This window comes from Emys orbicularis, chromosome 4 (genome assembly GCF_028017835.1).
Source record: "Emys orbicularis isolate rEmyOrb1 chromosome 4, rEmyOrb1.hap1, whole genome shotgun sequence".
In the NCBI taxonomy this organism is placed as follows: Eukaryota; Metazoa; Chordata; order Testudines; family Emydidae; genus Emys; species Emys orbicularis.
In genome coordinates, this window is record NC_088686.1 from 114,425,749 (window position 1) to 114,434,098 (window position 8,350).

Consider the following 8,350-nt stretch of genomic DNA (forward strand, 5'->3'; position numbering starts at 1 on the left):
AAACCCCCAGGGCATCTGCCAATCTGTCCTGGAGGAAAATTCCTTCCCGAACCCAAATATGATGATCAGCTAAACCCTGAGCATGTGGGCAAGACTTGTTTGGAACAACATGAAATACCAGTGGCGTATACATCCTATTAAACCACTCAGCAAGGATGGACTCTTGGTTCGTGTCCACAAACCCATGCAATGCTTTTATAACTTAATAATTTATAAGCAGATGCATAAACCACAAAGTGCTGTAGAAGAGGTTCTAAGGCCTGGTCTACACTAGGAGTTTATATCGAATTTAGCGCCGTTACATCGAATTAACCCTGCACCCGTCCACACCACGAAGCTATTTAGTTCGACATAGAGCTCTTTTAAATTCGACTTCTGTACTCCTCGAAAACGAGAGGAGTAGCGCTAAATTCGAAATGGCAATATCGAATTAGGCTAGGTGTGGATGGAAATCGACGGTAATAGCTCCGGGAGCTATCCCACAGTGCACCACTCTGTTGACGCTCTGGACAGCACTTCGAGCTCGGATGCTCTGACCAGCCACACAGGAAAAGCCCCGGGAAAATTTGAATTCCTTTTCCTGTCTGGGCAGTTTGAATCTCATTTTCTGTTTGGACAGCGTGGAGAGCTCAGCAGCACTGGCAACGATGCAGAGCTCTCCAGCAGAGATGGCCGTGCAATCTAATAGAAAGAGGGCCCCAGCATGGACTGATCGGGAAGTCTTGGATCTCATCGCTGTGTGGGGCGATGAGTCCGTGCTTTCAGAGCTGCGCTCCAAAAGAAGGAATGCAAAGATCTACGAGAAGATCTCGAAAGCCATGGCAGAGAGAGGATACAGCCGGGATGCAACGCAGTGCCGCGTGAAAATCAAGGAGCTGAGACAAGGCTACCAAAAAACCAAAGAGGCAAACCGACGCTCCGGATCCCAGCCCCACACATCACGTTTCTACGAGGCACTGCATTCCATCCTAGGTGCGGCCGCCACCACTACCCCACCAGTGACCGTGGACTCCGAGGATGGGATATTGTCCACGGCCGGTTCCTCGTCGGAAATGTTAGGTGACGGGGAAGATGAGGAAGGAGATGAGGAGGACGAGGCAGTCGACAGCGCTTGCACCGCTGATTTCCCCGACAGCCAGGAGCTCTTCATCACCCTTACCGAGATCCCCTACCAACCGTCCACAGCCGTTACCCCGGACACCGAATCAGGGGAAGGATCAAGCAGTGAGTGCTTTATACATCTAAACATTTAATTTTAACATAACTGGAATATTTATATTGTTAAGAATGGGCTTTTCAGTCACTCATTTAAACATAGAAACTTTTATTTATAACAAAACAGGAATATTAACTATATTAGCAATTTGGTGTTCATGATTTAGTTGGCTTAGTCAACTATTTAGTCCTAACTATGTATAAAAAATCAAATAATGTCCGGATATTCATGATTAGGCCACCACAGGACGCTCCACTCTGTAGTCCCTTATGCTGCACTTAAAGGAAAAGACGGTCAATGTGCCCGGGAATGGACAGAGAGTCCTCCTGGGATAGCTCGGCATAGCTCTCCTGGAGGTACCGCTCAAGCATGCGCATCAGGTTCCGCGGCAGGGCGATCTTGTTCGGTCCACCGTGGTAACACACGTTCCCACGCCATGAGTCCATTAGGTAGTCCGGGATCATGGCACGGCACAGCATGGCGGCATACGGCCCTGGCCTCTGCATGGTCTCCCGAAGCATCCTTCCCCTCTCGGTCTCCGAGATCCTCATCAGAGTAATATCACACATGACGCCCTGCTTTAAATTAGGGAGGGGAATGTTAGTATTGGGACTGCTTTGCTGCCACGCGGTGGAGGCGGCAGAGGGGCAGCATACAGGGAGCTTTCCCGGGGACAGCCGCGAGGTGGTGGGACAGGGGCAGAGCTCATGCTTCCCTGATTGCTGCCAGCAGAGAGTGGCCTTGCATTCAGTGCGAAAGGAGCCCAGTGCTACTATTACATTTTTAAGCTGCAACAAGTCTACGACTTACCATGTTTTCCTGCAACAGAAGTAGAGGTGTCCTGCCACGCTTCTCTGATCGCAACTGCAGGACCCCAGGCACTGAAGGCGAGGGCCGAAAATTCGACCTTGTCCTGAGTGCGCATGTGAAAGGTCCAGTGCATGGTGTTGTTCACAGAGAAAGACTATGTTCTTTGTTAGCAACTTCATTTATCTGTCTCAGGAATTCACTCCCTTTTTCCCATTCCCACAGACACATCTGCGACTGTCTCCCAACCCAGCCTGGCATCACACTCCCAGAGGCTAGCGCAGATTAGGAGAAGGAAGAGGAAGACGCGTGAAGACATGTTTTATGAACTTATGGACTGCTCACGAGAGCAGGCAGCCCAGACGACACAGTGGAGGGAGAACTTGTCACAAATGCACAGAGCAGTCATGGAACGGGAGGAGAGGTGGCGCCAGGAGGACCAGCAGGCTACTCAAACCCTGCTTGGACTAATGAGGGAGCAAACGGAGACGCTCCGGCGCCTAGTGGATGTTCTGCAAGACCGGAGGCAGGAGGACAGAGCCCTGCTGCTGTCTATCTCTAACCGCCCTCCCCCGCCACCAAGTCCCACACCCCCCTCACCAAAAGTCCAAAGAAGGAGGGGCGGCAAGGGCCGTTAAAACTTTCAGTCGGCCCCTGCACACTGCTGCAGCACTGGAAGGCTCTCGTTCCACAAAGTTTGAAAAGTCCTTTCCTACCCATCTCACACTAGCCCACGTCCAAGTTTCCTCCCCCCCCTTTTCATATGCGGTTCATAATAAAACATCTGTTTCTGTTAAGTACTGTTTCCGAGAGTGTCTTTTAGAGGGGATTCTGTCTGAAGGGGGGGAAGGGGTTTGTTACTTGGACAGGACAGTCACCTGTAGCAGGCTACAGAGGCGGGGGCAGGTCCAGCATCAGGACACATACACAGTGCAGTCACCAGTTACCCTGGTCAGTCTGGGAGGCGGTTTTCATGTTCTGGGGTGCGAGGGGGTTGATCTGTGACTTTGTGGCGGGGGAGGGCAGTTAGAGATCTTATGCCGCGGTCCTTATCCTGGATCACAGAGCCACGCAGCAGGGGGTCTGTTACCCTCCGCCCCCTGCCAGAAAGTCACTTGGCCGACACATACACGCAGTCCCGCCCAGGACTGCTGGCAGGCTGCGTTGAAACAACCAATCCAGCACTGCAGAGCCTGTCATTCCCGGAGTTTAGAAGCATCATTTGCATCAGAACACTAAACCCGCCCCCCGCCACAGTCTGCGTCCCCGGTTTAAAACATTCCCGCGAAAACAGTAAGAAAGAGAACTTTGTTCATTAACAAAACGGAACAGATTTTATTTGTTGGGAAGGTGGGGAAGGGGGTATGTAACTTGGAAGGATAGTCAACAGTAACTGGGTAAAGAAACGGGGGCAGGTTCAGCATCTGTGTCCACAAAGTAAACAGTCACTGGAGACCCTGCTCAGTCAGGAACCTGGCTTTCAAAGCCTCCCTGATGCACAGCGCGTCCCGCTGGGATCTTCTAATCGCCCGGCTGTCTGGCTGGGCGTAATCAGAAGCCAGGCTATTCGCCTCAACCTCCCACCCCGCCATAAAGGTCTCCCCCTTGCTCTCACACAAATTGTGGAGCACACAGCAAGCAGCTATCACAATGGGGATATTGGTCTCGCTGAGATCACAGCGAGTGAGTAGGCTTCTCCATCTCCCCTTGAGACGGCCAAAAGCACACTCCACCACCATTCTGCACTTGCTGAGCCGGTAGTTGAATAGTTCTTTCCCTGAGTCCAGTGCGCCAGTGTAGGGCTTCATGAGCCAGGGCATTAGCGGGTATGCAGGGTCCCCGAGGATGACTGTAGGCATCTCCACATCCCCAACAGTTACTTTGTGGTCCGGGAAGTAAAGACCTTCCTGCAGCCGTCTAAACAGACCAGAGTTCCTGAAAACCCGAGCATCATGAACCTTGCCAGGCCATCCAACGTTGATATTAGTAAAACGTCCCCGATGGTCCACCAGTGCTTGCAGCACCATGGAAAAGTATCCCTTTCGGTTGATGTACTGGCTGGCCTGGTGGTCCGGTCCCAGGATAGGGATGTGAGTCCCATCTATAGCCCCACCGCAGTTTGGGAATCCCATCTCGGCAAAGCCATCTCTGATGAGCTCCACGTTTCCCAGGGTCACTACCTTAGATAGCAGTAGCTTGACGATTGCCTTGGCTACTTGCATGACAGCAACCCCCATGGTAGACTTGCCCACACCCAAGTGGTTAGCGACGGACCGGTAGCTGTCTGGCATTGCGAGCTTCCAGAGGGCTATGGCCACTCGCTTCTGGACAGTCAGGGCTGCCCACATCCGGGTGTCCTTTCGCTTCAGGGCAGGGGACAGCAACTCACACAGTTCGAGGAAAGTCCCCTTCCGCATGCGAAAGTTGCGCAGCCACTGGGATTCATCCCAGACCTCATAGACTCATAGACTCATAGACTTTAAGGTCAGAAGGGACCAATATGGTCATCTAGTCTGACCTCCCGCATGATGCAGGCCACAAAAGCTGACCCACCCACAACAGAATCTTCCAGCCTGCGACTCCTGCCCTATGCTGCGGAGGAAGGCGAAAAACCTCCAGGGCCTCTGCCAATCAACCCTGGAGGAAAATTCCTTCCCGACCCCAAATATGGCGATCAGCAGAACCCCGAGCATACAGGCAAGATTCTACAGCCGGACCCTCATTTTACCCGCGATGGCACGTTAATGCCTAACTGACTAAAATCACGTTATCCCATCAAACCATTCCCTCCATAAACTTATCAAGCCTAATCTTGAAGCCAGAGAGGTCTTTCGCCCCCACCGTTTCCCTCGGAAGGCTGTTCCAAAATTTCACCCCTCTGACGGTTAGAAACCTTCGTCTAATTTCAAGCCTAAACTTTCCCACGGCCAGTTTATATCCATTCGTTCTCGTGTCCACATTACTACTAAGCTTAAATAATTCCTCTCCCTCCTTGGTATTAATCCCTTTGATATATTTAAAGAGAGCAATCATATCCCCCCTCAGCCTTCTTTTGGTTAGGCTAAACAAACCGAGCTCCTCGAGTCTCCTTTCATAGGAAAGGTTTTCCATTCCTCGGATCATCCTAGTGGCCCTTCTCTGTACCCGTTCCAGTTTGAGTTCATCCTTTTTAAACATAGGAGACCAGAACTGCACACAGTACTCCAAATGAGGTCTCACCAGCGCCTTGTATAACGGAAGCAGCACCTCCCTGTCCCTACTAGAAATACCTCGCCTAACCCATCCCAAGATCGCATTAGCTTTTTTCACAGCCACGTCACATTGCCGACTCATAGTCATCCTGCGATCAACCAGGACTCCGAGGTCCTTCTCCTCCTCCGTCACTTCCAACCTGTGCGTCCCTAACTTATAACTAAAATTCTTATTAGTCATCCCTAAATGCATCACCTTACACTTCTCACTATTAAATCTCATCCTATTATTGTTACTCCAATTTACAAGGTCATCCAAGTCTCCCTGCAGAATATCCCTATCCTTCTCCGAATTGGCAATACCTCCCAACTTTGTGTCATCCGCAAACTTTATCAGCCCACTCCTACATTCGGTTCCGAGGTCAGTAACGAATAGATTAAATAAAATCGGACCCAAAACCGAACCTTGAGGAACCCCACTGGTGACCTCCGTCCAACCCGACAGTTCACCTTTCAGTACTACCCGCTGCAGTCTCCCCTTTAACCAGTTCTTTATCCACCTCTGGATTTTCATATCGATCCCCATCTTTTCTAATTTAACCAATAATTCCACGTGCGGCACAGTATCAAACGCTTTACTAAAATCTAGGTAAATTAGATCCACCGCATTTCCTTTATCTAGAAGGTCTGTTACTTTCTCAAAGAAGGAGATCAAGTTGGTTTGGCACGATCTCCCTTTCGTAAACCCATGTTGTAATTTGTCCCAATTGCCATTCACCTCAAGGTCCTTAACTACTTTTTCCTTCAAAATTTTTTCCAAGACCTTGCATACTACAGAAGTTAAACTAACAGGCCTGTAGTTAACCGGGTCACTTTTTTTCCCTTTCTTGAAAATAGGAACCACATTAGCTATTTTCCAGTCCATCGGTACCACCCCCGAGTTTACAGATTTATTAAAAATTATCGCCAAGGGGCTTGCAATTTCTCGTGCCAGCTCCTTCAATATTCTAGGATGAAGATCATCCGGTCCGCCCGATTTAGTCCCATTTAGCTGGTCAAGTTTGGCTTCTACCTCCGATACTGTAATGTCAATCGCCCCTCCTTTATTCCCCTCTGTCTCGCTCCCTCTATTCCTAAGCCCTTCATTAGCCTTATTAAAGACCGACGCAAAATATTCATTTAGATATTGTGCCATGCCTAGATTATCCTTAATCTCCACTCCATCTACATGCTTCAGCGGCCCCACTTCCTCTTTCTTTGTTTTCTTCCTATTTATATGGCTATAAAACCTCTTACTATTGGATTTAATTCCCCTCGCGAGGTCCAACTCTACACGGCTTTTGGCCTTTCTCACCGCATCCCTACATGCTCTGACCTCAATAAGGTAGGTTTCCTTGCCGATCTCTCCCCTCTTCCATTCTTTGTACGCTTTCTGTTTTTTCTTAATCGCCCCTTTGAGACGCCCGCTCATCCAGCTAGGTCTAATTCTCCTGCCCACTAACCGTTTCCCCTTTCTCGGGATACAGGCCTCAGACAGCTCGTGCAACTTCAGCTTGAAATAATCCCAGGCCTCATCTGCCTTTAGCTCTCTAAGTATGTTAGCCCAATCCACTTCCCTAAGTAGTTGCCTTAATTTATTAAAGTTGGCCTTTTTGAAATCGTAAACCTTAGTCACAGTTTTATTTCTGTTAATCCTTCCATTTAGTTTAAACCGAATTAGCTCATGGTCACTCGAGTCAAGGTTGTCCCCTACAACCATTTCCTCAACGAGGTCCTCACTACTCACCAGCACCAAATCTAAAATGGCATCCCCCCTCGTCGGTTCAGCTACTACTTGATGAAGGAATTCATCTGCTAGCACGTCTAGGAACATCTGAGCCCTATTATTGTTACTAGCATTTGTTCCCCAATCTATGTCTGGGAAGTTAAAGTCCCCCATGATAACACAGCTCTTATTAGTTTTTACTTCCTTAAAAACATTAAATAGTTCTCTGTCCGCATCCAGACTAGATCCCGGCGGTCTATAGCACACCCCAAGCAGTATCTCAGGGGAGGCTCTAGTAGTTCTTTTACCCAGTGTAATTATTGCCCAGACAGACTCCGTCTTATCCATTCCATCACTTATTATTTCTTTACATTTTAGCTCATTATTGACATACAACGCCACACCCCCACCTTTACCTTTTTTCCGGTCATTCCTAAACAGCACATACCCTTCCATACCTGTACTCCAGTCATGACTACCATTCCACCACGTTTCGGTTATTCCTATGATATCAGGTTTCATTTCTTGGACCAGGAGCTCCAATTCCTCCATTTTGTTACCTAGGCTTCTTGCATTTGTGTATAAACATCTTACCGTATGCTGTCTATCCTTTCTCCCATTAGTTATGCACTTTGGTACGGACCCCGTAGTGTTCATCCGCCCCCTCCTTCTTATGTCCAATTCCCTACCCCTACCTATATCTGCGCTTATCTCTTTGCCCTCTTTTTCAGTGTTGGAATCTGGCGTGGAGATTAACTGGACATCTCCCAACCGTCTCCCCCAAGTTCCTAGTTTAAAGCCCTTTTGATGAGATGAGCCAGCCTCCCTCCCAGAAGTCTATTTCCTTCCCTACTCAGGTGAAGTCCATCCCGCGAGAACAGCTGTCTGTCCCCGAAAGCCTCCCAGTGGCCATACATCCCAAAGCCCTCCTTATAGCACCACTCCCTTAGCCAGCTATTTATCCTCACTATTCTGTCTGCCCTTTGCTGTCCTTCTCTAGGAACAGGCAGAATCCCACTGAAGATAATCTGAGCCTCGATTTCCTTAAGCGTCTTCCCCAGCCTGGCATAATCTCCCTTGATTCTCTCTAGCGAGAACCTAGCCGTGTCATTCGTTCCTACGTGAAGGACGATCAAGGGGTTCTTACCTGCTCCTTTTAGGATCCTTTTCAACCGCAGGTCCACATCCCGTATCTTAGCGCCCGGCAGACAGCACACCCTTCTGTTCTCTGGGTCCGCCCTGGTCACAGGCCTGTCTAACCTCCTCAGTAAGGAGTCCCCAATCACATAAACCTGCCTTTGCCTGGGGGCAGTGCAATCTACCAATCTATCCCCTGTTCCCTGTGGCCGTAACTCCTGTCTCTCTCTATTT